This window comes from Rhipicephalus microplus, chromosome 6 (genome assembly GCF_043290135.1).
Source record: "Rhipicephalus microplus isolate Deutch F79 chromosome 6, USDA_Rmic, whole genome shotgun sequence".
NCBI classification, from domain to species: Eukaryota; Metazoa; Arthropoda; class Arachnida; order Ixodida; family Ixodidae; genus Rhipicephalus; species Rhipicephalus microplus.
In genome coordinates, this window is record NC_134705.1 from 82,217,108 (window position 1) to 82,233,555 (window position 16,448).

Genomic DNA, 16,448 nt, shown 5'->3' on the forward strand with positions numbered 1-16,448 from the left:
CGCGCAAAAGAGCACTTGTGTCTTGTTCAGCCGAAAGAGGGGCCTCCATCCTGACCCCGACATTGACCTGCATGGTCAACCTCTGTCAGTGAAGACCGAGCACAAGTTTCTCGGTCTCATATTAGACACTAAGCTAACTTTCATCCCACACATCAAGTATTTAAGAGACAGGTGCTTAAAAACAATGAACATTTTGAAAGTGTTGTCACACACTACATGGGGAAGTGACAGGAAATGTTTAATTAACTTATATAAAAGCCTCGTACGCACACGCCTAGATTACGGTGCTATAGTCTACCAGTCGGCAACACCATCAGCCTTGAAAATTCTCGACCCTGTCCACCATCTAGGCATTCGCCTCTCTACGGGTGCTTTCCGCACCAGCCCTGTGGAGAGCCTGTACGTGGATTCGAATGAATGGTCGCTCCACCTACAAAGATGTTCCCTGTCCTTTTTGTACTTTTTGAAGGTGAAGGCAGACAAGAAACATCCTTCCCATTTCACAATTAATGATTTGTCTTGTTCTGGCTTGTTCGAGAACCGACCTTCGTTTAGGCAGCCCTACGCGCTGCGTGTAAGGAGCTTGGCCGAAGGAACAGGTGTGCCTCTTCTTGAACCCAGTTTGATGGCTCCTGCAACATATCTGCCACCGTGGCAGTGGCAGCTTATAGACTGTGATGTTTCTTTTGTTGATGTCACAAAGCACGCACCACTTGCACACATACATACATACTTTTTAGAACTACAACATAAATACACATGCCCTGAGTTCTTTACTGATGCGTCAAAGTCAAACACTTCTGTGTCATATGCAGCAATAGGCCAATCCTTTTCTGAGGCCGGCGTTCTTCATCCCAATGCAAGCATTTTCACAGGAGAAGCTTACGCAATACTGGCGGTCGTAAAACACATTAAACAGATAAAATTACAAAAGGCGGTAATATACACAGATTCCCTAAGCGTGGTCAAAGCCCTGAAAACTCCTAAAAAACACAAGAACCCCGTGCTGGTGTCACTCTACTCACTTCTGTGCACACTCTACGCATCAAAACAGCATGTCGTTGTCTGCTGGGTTCCAGGGCACCGTGAAATACAAGGGAACGTTTTGGCCGACAATCTGGCTGCTTGCGCCAATGTCACTACTGCCATTGCACCAACACCAGTCCCTGCACTTGACTTAAAACCTTTTATAAAACGAAAGCTCAGGGAGTATCAGCAGAGCATGTGGGATAAACAAACAGATAATAAACTACATGCTATTAAGCCGCAACTAGGTTATTGGCCGCCACTATCAAAATCACGACACACGGAAGTAATACTAACAAGGCTTAGGACTGGACACACACATTCTACACATTCATTTCTTCTGTCCACCGGTGATCCACCATATTGTGAGAGATGTGGAGAGCCCCTTACGGTTCTCCACATTCTCGTCCAGTGCAATGAGCTAGATGCTGTAAGAAAAAAGCACTTTTTACTGCCCTACCGACAGCAGCTCCCTCTACACCCTGGGATGCTCATCGGTAGGGATCCACTTTTTAAACTACAAACACTTTTTACATTTTTAAAAGAAGTGCAAAGCTTTCACCCGATATTTCGAGGTCATCCGTAGCCTGACCTCCATGGAGTGGTCGTGGCTGCGGTGACTATATCTTCATCATGGTTTTATTATCAATGCATTTTGCCATCAGCTATCACCACACATATGTCACGCCACTGTCATGATTTTATTACTTTCATGTTTTAGCCCGCGTTAGAGCGAGGAATTTTAAGGCCCCTTTACAGCCACGCACCATATCATTGTTCATATCTGTAGTCAATTGAAATGGCGCTCTTTGGCCATCAATTGGCCCTTGCGCCACTAAAAACTACTCATCATCATCAAGCGAACTTCCTCGGTGCACACTACGAGCAGGTGTCTAGCTCGTCACACTACACTGAAGCTTTGCAAAGATATAAAGCAAGGATAGAAAAGCATAAACTAGAATATTTATTTATTAACTTATTTTCATACCTTAAGGGCCTCCTAGAAGGAGGCATTACATGAGGGGTGGTACAAGTGACAGACTAGAACAAAAAACGAGGGTAGGGGTGAGGGGGAGGTGTGCTACCAACATAACTATATACAAGACCGCTGCAACAATAAATGACTGAAGATGCATAAAAGAAACTACATGGCCGGATACGCTACATGTTTTACATTGGGACAAATCAGAGTTTAAACAGCTTGGATAACCGCGCTTCACAGCAGTACAATGGTGAAAACATACAAGTCAGAATGCAAACAACGGCAATGAGCTAGGTAGCTATAAATTTGGTAAAAACAGAAAACAATATGATGTCAGAAGGCAACGTTCCATTACTTTGCTTGCACTGACAACATTGAAAGTCAGAAAAACGGGAACCATAAAAACGACATGAGGATATTACACAATTCCGGGTGCGGTAAGCAGCGATTTAAACTGGTCAAGGTCTTTGGTCTGTACCACGTGAGCGGGAAGATTGTTCCAGTCTTTGGCTGACCGAACAAAAAAGGATTGCGCGAAAGTGTTAGTTCGTGGGCGGGGGTATGAAACTTGATGTTCGTTTTTGGTGCGAGTGTCTACATGCGATTTTGGCGTGACGTAGGAGTTTGGTGATAATGAGTAATGAAACCTATGGAATAATGCCAGCCTTGCTAGTTTCGGACGGTTTTTGAGGGGAGGGAGGGACGCACGCGACTTGAGATTTGTGACGCTAGTGTATGAAGAAAAATCAGAGAAAGCAAATCTAATAGCCCGGTTTTGGACGGCTTCTATGTTGTCGATGAGGTGACGTTGGTGCGAGTCCCATATAGCGGCTGCATACTCTAGTTTTGGACGGATAAGGGTTTTATAGGCCGACAATTTTAAGTCTGAAGGAGCAAATTTCATCGTGTGCTGCAGATACCCGAGGGATCTACTGGCGCTGGCGATTACTTTGTACACGTGTACTGTCCAAGATAGATTATAATATATGTGCACAAAGCACGAGGCATACAACCAACCTCTCGACTTAGCTGAGCTACAAACATCACTAAACTCTAGCGGTAATTCTGCACTAGGCTACGACCGTGTCACGTATGAAATGTTGAAAAACCTGCCGCCTAAAACACGAAAAACTTTACTCTCTCTATACAGTGCTATCTGGCTTTCTGGCACCATCCCTGCTCTCTGGAAAGAGGCTATTGTTATCCCTATTTTGAAACAGGGCAAGGACCCTCCCTCAGTTTCAAGTTATAGGCCCACTGCACTAACCAGCTGCCTTTGTAAACTTTTTGAAAAAATGATAAACCGCAAACTTTTACATTTCCTTGAAACACACAATCTGCTTGACCAGTTCCAGTGTGGGTTTCGAGAAGGTAGATCCACCACCGACCATCTGGTGCGTATCGAGGCACAGCTCCGAGACGCTTTTGTCCACAAACGATACTTCCTCTCAGTGTTTCTTGATATCGAGAAGGCTTACGACACAACATGGCGTTTTGGCATTTTAAGAGACTTGTCTCACATGGGTGTGCGCGGTGAAATGCTTTCCATATTTGAGAGTTACTTGTCCAATCGGAAATTCCGTGTCCATGTGGGCAGTATTCTCTCCCAAATATTTGTGCAAGAAACGGGAGTACCGCAAGGTGGTCTGCTTAGTTGTACACTTTTTATTGTTAAAATGAATTCCTTGCCCCTGTCCATTCCCCGCAACATGTTCTATTCCACATATGTCGATGACGTCCAGCTTGGCTTTAAGTCATGCAACCTAGCAATGTGTGAGCGGCAGGTGCAGTTAGGTGTAAACAAGCTCCATAAATGGGTAGAGGAAAACGGATTCCGGCTGAACCCAGAAAAAAGCACGTCTGTGTTGTCCTCCCGAAAGAAAGGCGTGCATTCAGTACCTAACTTTGAACTGAACGGTGAACGTCTGTCTGTCAATGCGGAGCATAAATTCTTAGGCTTAATCTTGGACAACAAGTTGATATTTGTACCACACATCAAGTATTTAAAAACAAAAAGTTTAAAAGCCATTAGTGTTATAAAAGTGTTGTCACGTACTACTTGGGGAAGTGACAGGCAATGCCTCGTGAACCTGTATAGAAGCCTCATTCGCACCCGCTTAGATTTAGGGGCCGTTGTCTATCAGTCTGCTACTCAAAGTGCCTTGAAGATGCTGGACCCCGTGCACCATTTGGGCATCCGCATTTTTACGGGTGCGTTTGCACCAGCCCCGTAGAAAGCCTTCACGTTGAGTCAAATGAGTGGTCGCTTCATCTGCAGCGAACACACATGTCCTTTGTTTATTTTCTTAAAGTGAAAGCAGACAAAAAGCAACCCTCATACTCTACTGTTATTGATTTGTCGAGCTCCATTCTGTTTCAAAACAGGCCTTCGATGAGGCAGCCCTTCTCAGTTCGCCTGAAGGGTCTAGCTGAGGACACTGGAGTGTCACTTGAACACAGTTTAATGGCTCCTGTAGAATACCCGCCACCGTGGCAGTGGCAGACTATAGACTGCGATGTGTCTTTCTTAGATGTTACAAAACATGCGCCTATTGCCCATATCCGAACATACTTCCTGAAACTTCAACACAAATACACACGTCCTGAGTTCTTTACAGATGCCTTTAAGTCCAACTCCTCTGTGTCCTGCGCTGCTATTGGCCCTTCTTTTTCGGATGCTGGCCCTCAACATCCAGGCAAAAGTATCTTCACAGCGGGAGCTTATGCCATACTTGTGGCAGCTAAACACATCAAACAATTACAAATACAAAAAGCAGTAATTTATACAGACTTCTCAGTGTGGTAACGGCTCTGCACGGTCTTAAAAAACAGAAAACCCTGTCTTCGTCTCACTCTACTCCATTTTATGCACACTCTACACACTCAATCAACATGTTGTAGTGTGCTGGGTGCCAGGGCACCGTGAGATTCAAGGCAACGTGATGGCGGATCAGCTTGCTGCATCCGTCCACGAAATCAGCGCCACTACACCCATATCGATTCGGCCCCTTGATCTTAAGCCGTCTCTTAAACGAAAGCTCAGGGACTACTGGCAGAGCAAGTGGGATAGACACGCACAAAACAAGCTACACGTTATCAAGCCACACCTTGGCCATTGGCCACCAGTATCAAAACCACGTCTAACAGAGGTAATACTACCAAGACTAAGGATAGGACACACATACACGACACACACAGATATTTTGTCCAGTGGCGATCCACTATTGTGTGACAAATGTGGTGAGGCATTAACAGTTCTTCACGTTTTAATCCAATGTAAACATTTAGACACTCTAAGAAGACAACACTTTTCATTACCCTACCGACAACATATGTCATTACACCCCGCAATGTTTGTCGGTAGGGAGCCACTTTTCGCCCATAAATCATTGCTAGCTTTTTTAAAAGATGTCGGTTTTTACCATGTAATATACCCAGGCATTGCGTAGCGTCACCTCTCAAGAGAGGTTGCTGCTGCAGCGACTACATTTAAAAGCACTTCCCTCGCAGCCCTTGGACACAAGGGTGCTGATGAGGCACTTGTGCTGGTGCCAAATATTTTTACGTGTTTTTATTATCACACCTTTGTCACCCTTTTTACTGTGCATATCACGCCTCTGTCATGATCTTAATACTTTTGTTTTTACCCGCATTATCGCAAGGAATTTTAAGGCCCCTATACAGCCACGCAACATATCATTATGCGCATCTGTACTCATCGAAATGGCACTCTTTGGCCATCAATTGGCCCTTGCGCCACAAAGCGACACACATCATCATGTCTTCAGGTTGAGGTAGGGAGTTCCGTACGTTATGCGGCTGTAAAGGAGAGCTTGTACCATTTGTAGGGTGTCGTGCTCTTTGAAGCCACTGCGGCGATTAGCCACTCTTCGGATTAGGTGGGTGAGCTGTGTCACAGTGTTCTGGCAGCCGGGGTAGGGTAGCAGAGCCAGACCCATCTTTATGTATGTGTAGTCTAAGGACTCGAAGCGTGTCAACGTGTGGTATTTGGACTCCCTGTAGAAAGACTTGTGGGTAAGGAGTGTCGTAGTTTGGTGGTCTACCCCGGGTGCGTGCCGCAAGTACTAACAGTTCCGACTTTTCCGGAGCACATTGGAGGCCGCAGGTCTTGAGATAACCTTCAGTGATGTTAACCGCCTCTTGAAGTCGGTCCTCCTGTTCACCCGTGCTTGAACCTCTTGTCCACATAGTGATATCATCGGCGTATAACGCGTGATGTATCCCAGAGACAGCGTCCAAGAGACGTGGGAGTTTAAGGAGGGCCAAGTTGAAAAGCACTGGTGATATCACTGAGCCCTGCGGCGTGCCTTTGTTAGGGAGTTGAAAAAGCTCGCTCTTGATATTAGCAATCCCTACAGTGGCAGTGCGGTTGGTGAGGAAAGCCAGCATATAGGCGTATGTCTGGGCACCGCAGCCGACTTCTTCCAGGCTACGCAGAATGGCTTCGTGGCTCACATTGTCAAATGTGCCCTTTACGTCCAAAGCTAGAACAGATGACTTACTGTGCTTGCTCAAGCGGAGAAGAATATCTTCCTTTATCTGCAAGAGGACGTCTTGTGTGCTGAGCATTTGGCGGAAGCCGAACTTTGTTTTCGGAGAGTGACCTTTGTCTTCGAGATGTGTGGTGAGCCGCTCGTTTACCATGTGCTCAAAGAGTTTCCCAGCGCAAGATGTAAGGGAAATGGGACGAAGATTCGCAATCGAGATTGGCTTGTTTAGATTGGGTACCTTGGGGACCTCTGAGTGCTTCCAGGCTTGTGGTAGCTCACCCTTCCTTTAGCAGTTGTTATAGTGCCGAAGGAGCGCAGTCAACGCCCGGGGCGGTAGCTGTCGTAGGTGCTTATCGGTCACTCCGTCTTTTCCTGGGCTCGTGATTCGCGTAAGCTTAGCAAGGGCCGCGTGTAGCTCTGCCAGCGTGAAAGGGTTGTCTACTGCTTCGTTCGGTGCTTCTCGGTACTCCCTGGGCATCGAATTGTTGATGGAGGTAGCTTGCTGGTTAACCGAGCCACAAAGTTTTGCTTGAAGTTCTTGGAGTAACTGGTGCTCTGTGCCCTCGTAGTTGTGTATGAGCCACTGCATTGTATTTCTTTGATTAGTTTTGGTGTTGTGTCAATCAGGGCTCGAAGAATGCGCCAAGTCTTCTTTGTGCTCAATGTACCTTGAAGTTTGTCGCAGAAGGACCGCCAGTTCTGGCTCGCAAGGTTTTCGGCGTACTCCTGTGCCTGTCTAGTGAGTACGGCGATGCGGCGCTTCAACTTGCGGTTGAGCTTTTGCCGTTTCCATCGTTAAATAAGCGATCTTCGAGTTTCCCATAGGTGAAGGAGATGATTCTCGACTGCCGGATGGTCCTCGTTCAAGTGTATCGTTTTGGCATGTCCATCAGCAACACTTACAATACTGTTTAACCAGGCTTCAATGTCTTCGATAGTCGAATCATCATCAAGGTCATTCCTGTAGGTGGTCCAGTCCGTGAGCCGAGCTTTCCCTGTCTTAAGTGAGCGGTGAGCCTGTTCGACCTCTATTTAAATTATGTGATGGTCACTCCCTAGAGTGTCTGGTAGCCTTGTCCACGTTGCGTTGTACACGTCTCTAGTGAACGTGAGATCAGGATTAATATCCCTCGACGCGCTGTTGCCAACGCGGGTTGGATGGAGCAAGTCATTTCACAGCGTGAGACCGTGTTGCTGCGCAGCGTCGTGAACACGTGCCCCGTTCTTGGTGGTGCTGTGATAGCCCCAGGCCGCATGTGGAGCATTGAAGTCCCCAACTATGACGAGTCGGTTGCCGTTAACCATTTTACGGAGCTCATGAACGAAGTGGTCGTATTGGTGTAACTGCTCCCGGGAAGGCTTTAAAGGTTGGCCAGGTATAAGCTTTGTTGAGTCTTCCAAGTGGAGATTATCTCCACGATGGTGTGTTCGATGCCAATGTCTTTCATTTCATGAGCCTGTGCGGTTAGAGTCTTCTTGGCTAGAATGGCGGTGCGGGGTGAGAATGTGAGAGTGCTGTAGCCAGGGAGCTTGATTTTTTCTGTGTGGGTTTCCTGCAACGCGATCATATCTGGATTATTTGTTTTAACATATTCTTGCAAGTTTGCAGAACGAGGTCTGTAGGATCTGCGATTCCAGTGCCAAATTCGAAGAGTGGGGAGTGGCTCAGACTGTCTATGTGTGGGAGCTGCCATTCTGGCAGTTGGTTCCCACCTGGTGCCGGTCGTTTGGTGCTGTCAATCGAATTTTCGCTGCAGTTTCATCCCCTAAAGTTTTTCGCTCTTTCCGCTTGGTCCCTGATTGCTCCACCAGCTGCTCATAGGTAACGAAATTTTGTATGCATATGTTATGAAGCTATGCTGTTGTGCCATGAAGCCATCAAGCTTGGCGTCGAGCGTGCTTACTGTACGGTTCAGTGGGTCTACCTTTTCCATAATTTTAGTAACCACTTTCTCTGTGGTTGTGTCTATGGATGCGAGGAGTTTCGCAGTGAGGGCTTTCTCGAAAGCTTCAAGGCGTCGTTCGACGAGTTCGAGCATCTTCGCTTCATGTGCTTTCCCGTGAAATGGCCCTTGAGCCACAAAACATCAAACATCATCATCATCATCATTCATGTGCTTGCAGCCTTTCTTCTACCCGCTTCATTATGCTGGCTTCCGTCTGTTTTAGTATGCTGTCGTCATGTTCTAGTGTGCTACACTCGGCTGGTGGGCGTTGTTGTACCATCCGTTGTAGATCTTGGACTTTATTTTCTAGAGCCCGGATGGTCGCTGTCTGAGCAGGCGAGATTGTCGAGGCACTTGTAGTATTTAGAGAACTGGGCCCGTCACTACCAGTCGCCGCGGTGGCGTAACTGATTCCCCTAACGGAGCGAGACCGTGATGGCGTGCGGGGCCCAGAGCGACCTTTTTTCTTGGAGTGAGAGCGACTTCGGTCAAATTTTGGGGGGAAAGAGGGGGCCCGTGAAATTTCTGGTGTGATAACTGACCCGGGTAAATCATTGGTGCAAGCACTCCAGTGATTCTCACGGGCGCGGGCGTTATCGAGCTGCTGGCGTCTTACTTGATAAGGAGGGGAGTTGCTGCGGAGTTTCTTCTTGCCTTCCTTTCCAGCAGTCTCACGGTATTCTCCGCAGATCTTGCACATCGGTTGGCAGTCATGTGGTTCTGTGTCCTTGTCGTGGCCGCATTTGTAGCAGAGGTTCGCTTTCGGCTGAGAGCAGATATCTTGTCGGTGACCTAGGGCGCCACAGGTTCTGCAATAGTGGATGGACTTCCGGTATGGCTTACATCGGTAGTCTCCACTAAGGTACGTCACGTAAAAAGGAACGTACTGCCCGTCGAAAGTGATAACTGCAGCTGTGGAAGACCCCAGCATGCGCGCGCCAAGGACGTTGTATCTTGGGTCTACGCGAAGCCCTGCAACAATCTCTGTGAGGCTTGTACCTGGTACGAGGCCGTAGATCACTCCGCAGCACACATCATCAGGGTGTCGAATGTGCGGATTCACTTGATATATTACTCCACCGAGCTGTATAGCATTTATACTTCGCAGTTTGGAAGCTTGTTCAGTACTTGCTGTGCTTGCGATGATCACATTATCTACTTTCTGCACCTGCACTCGCACAAGGTCTAGAAGTCCTGCTGGGCCAAGCCACTGGATCTTCCGATGGCATGTGTAACCTCGATGAGTGTTCGTTTCGAAAGATCTAGTCCTGGTTGCGGGCGGAATACAATTTTAAAGTCATCAGTAGGGAATGGTCGCATCCTAGTGCTGCGTTGACGTTGCGGTTGAGATTCGGCGTCTGGCTTCACAGGTTGCGTAGATCGTTCTTCGGCTGACTTTTCTTCTTTGGCTGACCTGCCTTTACGGCCAGCTTGAAGCCACTCAATGTGGGCTTTGCCTGTCGTTTTGCCACTATTTTCATCAAACGTCCATTGTGATGCCGTTCTTGAGTTACCCTCCGTGTTGTCCACTTGCATCGTACTCGGGTTTTCTTGACGTGGGTTAGACGTCTGCATTTCCATGAGAGCGCTAGCTCTTTACCTCAGACGCTGCGCCTCTGTGTTGCGCGAGCAGCGTGCTCGTGCACCTACGAGACGCTGGCGTCCAGCTCGTTTCACAGGCCCGTCCTCGTGCTCCAGCGGCGTTCGCGTGCAGCGCGTCCTCTGAATTCCTTGGCGATGTTGCGTCCCAGCGAACAGGCACAATATGTTTAGAGTTCAATATTGATTAAAAAATTACACTCACTGCAATGAGTCTGGTGTCAAACGATGCCTTGACACTTGAGGAATCCCAGGTCACCAAACGCGAGCAGTGTCCAGGCAAGTTTGCACAGAAAATAGCAATAAGAGCAGGAGCCCATGTGAGGTGCGACTACACACCTCAGCCCCTGGCGGCCTTTTCATAGAGAAATAAAGGCTAAGAGTGGACACTCCCGTAGACCCCAGCGGCCCAATCGACCCTAGCACACCTAGTGGTTGGTGAGAGCAAGTGGCGTGCGCTACCTGTTTCGGTTTCACTGGCGCAAATTTTGAATTACTTTGCATAACCGACGTTTGGCAATGACGAGTGTTCATGATTTCAGACCACTATTCATCGCCCAAATGGATAGTTTTTGTAGGTCGTTTTGATTTAGCGATTCCCTGTTTTGTTTTGTTCAGTGGTTCGTGCGAATCGGTCGTGACGTAATTTTTATTTCGATTAAGTTATAATAAAAAGAGATGCAGGTAATGATAATTCACTACGGTTTTATTAATCGCGCTTGTGTTTTTCTTTTGGAACGAGTGATCAATGTATATATCAGTCAAAGAGACAGAGTATCCGTAATGTTTTATTCAAAGGCAAGGTAGAGTCTGAGAATATAAAAAGCACAATATGACAAAGGTAGACAACAAATGCATCTCGCCTTACAAATAAATTGTAACAAATACAGAGAGAACACAGACAACGCACACATCGCTAGAGTTGGCAGAAGCCGAGAAGCTGGTGAAGTATGACACACCGGGCCAGTGGGGAAGTAAGGATCTATGGCAAAAACACAGCGCACAATGCTGATGAAGAAGGAAGAAGTGACATATACACAGCAATGAAGTCGCGAATCACGCCTGTGGTTAACCGAAATAATGCATAGAAAAAAAGAGCACACAGAAACCACACGACACAATATAGCAGAAAGGCAAAGGGGCAGTGTGCTGGCTGTGCTTAAGAACAGTTAGTCCAAAATGAAAAAAAGCAGACTTGATGCCTGCTTGTCCTCAGAAAGGTAGGGCTTTGCAGCTTGCTCACTACGTGAAAGACAAACTTTATGCTACAACACTGGCAGGTTTTGTGGCTTTTGTTATGCGTCGCCCTCATCAAAAACTTAAGATCCCAAGTGATTTGCGTCTGGGTGTTTCTGTGACGCTTGCGAGCTAAAATAGATTGTAGTCATCACTTATACAGAGTTGTGGACCTTAATTGGTGCTACGAGAGCGGTATTACAGGGCTAATAAATAGCAGAACGAAACCACTTTGGCTCATTATTTTTCACAAATACTCTACATCGTACGTAATCACTCAAAAGCTATATAAAAATAAAATGGCAGCGTCCGCAGCCCCATCAAACGCTACAAGTTTGAGTATTCTTTTGAAAATTTTGATGGGCGAGATGAGGAGGTTGATGAGAAGCTAAAATACGAAAAGCGTGATAACGTGAACCGTGCCCACTTCCTACTGTGTTCCTTACCCGCTCGAAGACAATTCAACAAGCGGTTTTGTTATCGATATATTACTTTAGCTGGAGAGATAAAGCATACACAGTGACCAAGCGAGCCACAGTAATGTGTACAGTTCGCCCGCATTTGCTACAAAAATACAGACAGGATACCCAACATTCTTTTTAAGGTTATGCAAATCACTTCGAGCGAATACACAGTGTCCCTACTCCTCATAGCGGGTAACCTAAACAATGTATGCAAAGAAGGAGTGGCTAGTGCAGTTGAGCTGAATATAAGCATATAAGACCATAATGAAGTCTGCTGTAACGAAGTAATAACACAACAAAGCTATTGCAGGATTCGGCTCAACTCGAATACTTTAGTGTAAAGCCGCCGCTAATTGCTAACCTTTGAACTTGTCAAGCTGTATGCCTGAGATTGAAGACTGGAACCTAACCCTATCCAAATTTCGGTTCACAAAACGCACATGCCAACAAACGAACCCGGCAAAACATTTTCAGAAACTTCGCGCGACACCCAGCAGAGCAGAAATGAAAATCGCCAACACTTGACAGATGGTGATACAAAACACCGCACACTTTCAGGTGATGTGCAGTGGCCTCAATTATGGCAAGAAAGTGAGATTCAAGTTGTTGTACGTATACAAAAGCTGCTTCTGATGGCACAGTGAGATTCCCAAAAAGTTTGCTGGGGACGTGGTATGCTTTGAGCATTGTGAAATACTGGTGGGTACCCTTAAGCGTCTCACTGTCGTCTTTCAGTAACTGTGGGCAACTGCAACCGTCACATGCATTCCGAAGGAAGTGTTAGATGAGAAAACCAGCTACATATTATGCAGCGCGGTCATCGATAATATGGGAGTGAACGTTTGTCGCAAGTTCAGAGAGATCGTCTAGAGCGGGAAAGTCGTCAGGCTGTGGCTGTGCACACTCCTCATTATCCACAAGAGACGCACTGGTGAGGGAGAATGGCGAGAGCTGCTCCTGGAGGAGGTCACATTCATCATCCTCGACATTTCCGTATTCTGACAGCTTGAAGAGTTTTCTTATGCAGATGTGCTTCAGGCCACAAATAAATTGTGCTACATTGGGGTTGGTGTTGCAACCCTGTTTTTGCCTAATGTGGCCAAATATGTTCTCCGGAGGATCCTGTTGAAGCCTGCGTGTTAACAGGTATTCAAACTTGTAATTTTTGGAGAGGTCGTCCCATAGTTGACAAATTGCCTGAATTGTAATTTTCCAACCTACGATGGTTTGTGGTTGACGTCTGCCAACAAACTGCCATGATGTAATCCAGGGAAGCTGGCCTCGGAGGAAGTCAATCAGCTCTGAATCATTTTTCATGATTGCATGCCGCAGCTTTTGCGAAGTTCTTTTTTTACTCGAGCTGTTCAAGGCATCGAAAATCCTGTCCATACGATCACAAAATTAAGCTGTAGTGATGACCGAGGCAGGCAGCACCTTCGCATACACCAATGTCGTGATAGCAATTGAAACTGATGCACTGAGGACCTGAGTTGCTCTGCTGACCTTCATATTAGAAAAAGGTTTCTGATGAACGTGCCGGTCAGTCAACTTTGGAGCCATTCGCAACCGCAACTCATGTGAGGATTGGTAAAGGCTTACAATGTGCGACCAGTTAACGGTGTCATCCCCAATGTATACCTTGTGTGCTTGGACATTATTGCGCGTTGTTTTAATTAAATGCGGAACATCAAAAATGTAATATACCCGCTCACCATTAACTTCAAAACAGGCTTTGCTACAGTCACTCTTAGTTGGTTAGCGAGACTTATTTGTGACCAGGGCAGTTCAAATGTGACTGCTTTCACTGCAATATTGATGCTCCTAAGCTCCAAAATGAGTGACACCAGCAAGTTATGCATAACAGATGATGGTGTTGATCTGTGCCCTATAGTAAAAGCAACCGGTTGAACCCACTTTCTCGAAACGCCAACAAGAAGAAAAACCAGTGCTCGATCAGCGATGGTTGAAGTGCGTTGAGTGCCATCATCTGTAAAACCCTGGACAACGTCTCTTGCAGCATCATAGTACAAATTCTTTTTGAGTGCTATTTCGTCGAAAACTAAAGCGCACACTCGGTCCCGTTCATTCCAAGCTTGAGTATTTATTGCAATGGAAGAGAGGATTCCTGGAATTATGCCTGGAGTCATCTTTACATTAGCTAGCCACCTCTTTAATGAACGCCGGGAGGGCAAAGAAAAATATGGAGCCAGAAATCGGTATGCTCGCGGACTTCGGAAGTTTAAGTGAAGAGCAAATTTCTTGAACCACTCGGGAAACCGCTTGCCCTTGCGTTTGGGCCTCAAGCGAACATGTGCAGAAAGAAGTTTAAAAACCTCCCCGGTGACGTGCGGTCGGATAACTTCAAGGGCCTTTGAAGTCGATGACGGTGCTTGGTGAGGCAGTCTCCGCAGTCTTTTGATAGTTTTCCGCTGTGCTGCTACTTTGGCTTGCAGATGTTTAATGGTTTGCTTGTACTTCATTGATGGAAACATTGTCGCTGGCACACAGGAACGCACTGCAATAAACAAAAAAATGGATGTAAAAGCGAAGAACAACTAATCCCATACGAGCAGTTTCCTCGCTCTTTCAGACCCAAGGTGCACAACTTTCTGTGGTACAAATTTGTCGATTCCACGACCTAAAAACAAACCATTCACAATGTTGATAATGCACAAAAAAAATAAAAATCACTGACAGCCCACCCTTACATTTTGTAAGTGCACACGTAGTGTCCTTTTGAGGATAGTATCCTCAGAATGTCCTAAACATAAAATAGTACATTAAAAACAGCTGCAATAAAAGCATAGTCACCATTTTCTCTAGGGCACTCAGGCGTGGAGCTGTTGGCGGAGACGTCTTCTGGAGGGTTTTGTGAAGCTTGTTCAGTGCCTCGGACAGTGCTGTCGGAACAATTTTGCGAGCGGCCTGCGGAAGTCTCTATATCAATCCACTCTGGTGTTGAAGTGAACATACAACTTACCGGTCACACAAGTTTCTTTTGTGACAGCTGAATGACTGGTTAAGGTTTTCTCCGGCAAGACGAAGTCAGCGGAAATTCTTTCACCAGCTACAAGGAAGCTGCCACCTGCAGAGGCTTGGTCAACAGTCAATTTCGGTAAAAAAAAAAGAAATCGCGACACTGAACGCACCCTGTTCATCGGGGCACCTCAATGTGTGGGAGCCGCTTTTTGAGGCCTCTACCGCAGGTCCTGAAGAAATGAAATTACGACAATGTATCAGTAAGAGGCTTAAAATAACACAAACTGAAGCTCATCCGCACCTTGCAGTGCAGCTTCTGCAGTCATGTCATAGTCACTACTTGAAGCGACGCTCAGAGAACCTGCATATATGTGCAGTTGGTACAAGTTACAAAGCTTGTAGCATGAGGAAACCTAAACAGCTCTTTCAAACGCATAAATTGGTCGAACGTGGAAGAAAAGAGAAGGCACCAACTAGGAAACAAGTAATTTGTGATTTTTGGAATTATCAACAGTGGCAGCTTTCACTGATGAAAGGTATACGTACATGTGCACTCAGGCTTGAAGATAACGTGAAATAGCCCTTTAAAGTCTTTTAAAACAAGTTGCGCAGGTCAAGAGCATCAAAAAACGACAGAAATGTAAAGCTGCTGTTAGGAAGGTAATAGCCCACAATTCACAAAATTTAAGACTTTCCAAGTGTTACTTCTATAGTGAGGCTTCTCCATCGGCTACAAAGATATTCACGGTTAACTGTCGCCACTGATTCAATACAAGTGGCTGCTATTGCACATATTTGAGTTTCAGTCAATCACTTACATGGTGCAGCTGGTTGCACACTGGGAACAGCCATTCTTCTAAGCCTTGTGTGCCCAGGGTCCATGAAACTTTCAGCAGTAAAATGGTCGCTACAAACCCTGTACGTTGCGTACAATAGGCTGGCTGGCTTACTAAGGAGATCATCGCGTCCAGCATACTGCATCCATGCTTTCATCCTGCATTGGCAATGAACTAACAGCTGAAAGGGGAAGTGCTTGAGTAGTGATTTTTTATTGTTGCCCTCACTGAGCAAGTACGAACAGTAAGCCTAAAGACATGCAAACCATACAAAAGCTTTAACACACCTGCCGTCCCGTGGTATGCGGAAGAAACTCGTCCCAGGCTTCTTGTGGGTTCTGCCATTGTTGAAGCACCACGATACACAGCAGTAGCTGCCGTAGCTTGGACCGCCGGACGGCATGGCGTCAGCGCGGTCTGAAAATGTTGGTAAGTGGATGCTTCGCTGTCAAATTACGAAAAATATATGTGCACGTCATAAGTGTACCAACAAACCCCTTTGAATGTTTAGCTAATCTATGCACAATACAAAGCCAGTGATACATCTCTGACCCATAAAACTCTGACTTGCAAAGATATACGTCAAGACCACGTACAAAGATCTTCAGAAGTTTCCAGGCCGCTATCCCTTGTAATGCAATGGTAACGCGGCCTGGGAACTTTAGAACACCTTCGTACGTACGCATTATCAGCAGTACCTTGGGAAGAAAAATCGTAGTTGAAATTTATGTGGTAAAATTATATTGGAAACGTCAAAAAAATTTGTGAGCAGCTTGCACTAGTGGCACAAGGCTAGCGAAAAAACAAAGATGATGGCCACTTGGCTAGTCCAGATTTGCCTCCGGCACACCAAGAATTATTCGTGTTCC

General features: G+C 46.2%; 1 long non-coding RNA gene across 2 annotated transcripts; it reads right to left on the reverse strand.

Moving 5' to 3' along the window:
- Positions 1-13,571: 13,571 nt before the first annotated feature.
- Positions 13,572-16,135, reverse strand: LOC142764816 (uncharacterized). 2 transcript variants are annotated; one of them, XR_012883905.1, is made up of 5 exons: positions 15,867-16,134; positions 14,914-15,737; positions 14,745-14,849; positions 14,576-14,689; positions 13,572-14,279 (listed from the first exon to the last, which is right to left on the reverse strand). It is a non-coding gene; the product is annotated as an uncharacterized LOC142764816 (long non-coding RNA). The 2 variants fall into 2 exon arrangements; XR_012883904.1 differs by having other exon boundaries at positions 14,576-14,849; positions 15,867-16,135.
- Between the last annotated feature and the right edge of the window lie 313 nt (positions 16,136-16,448).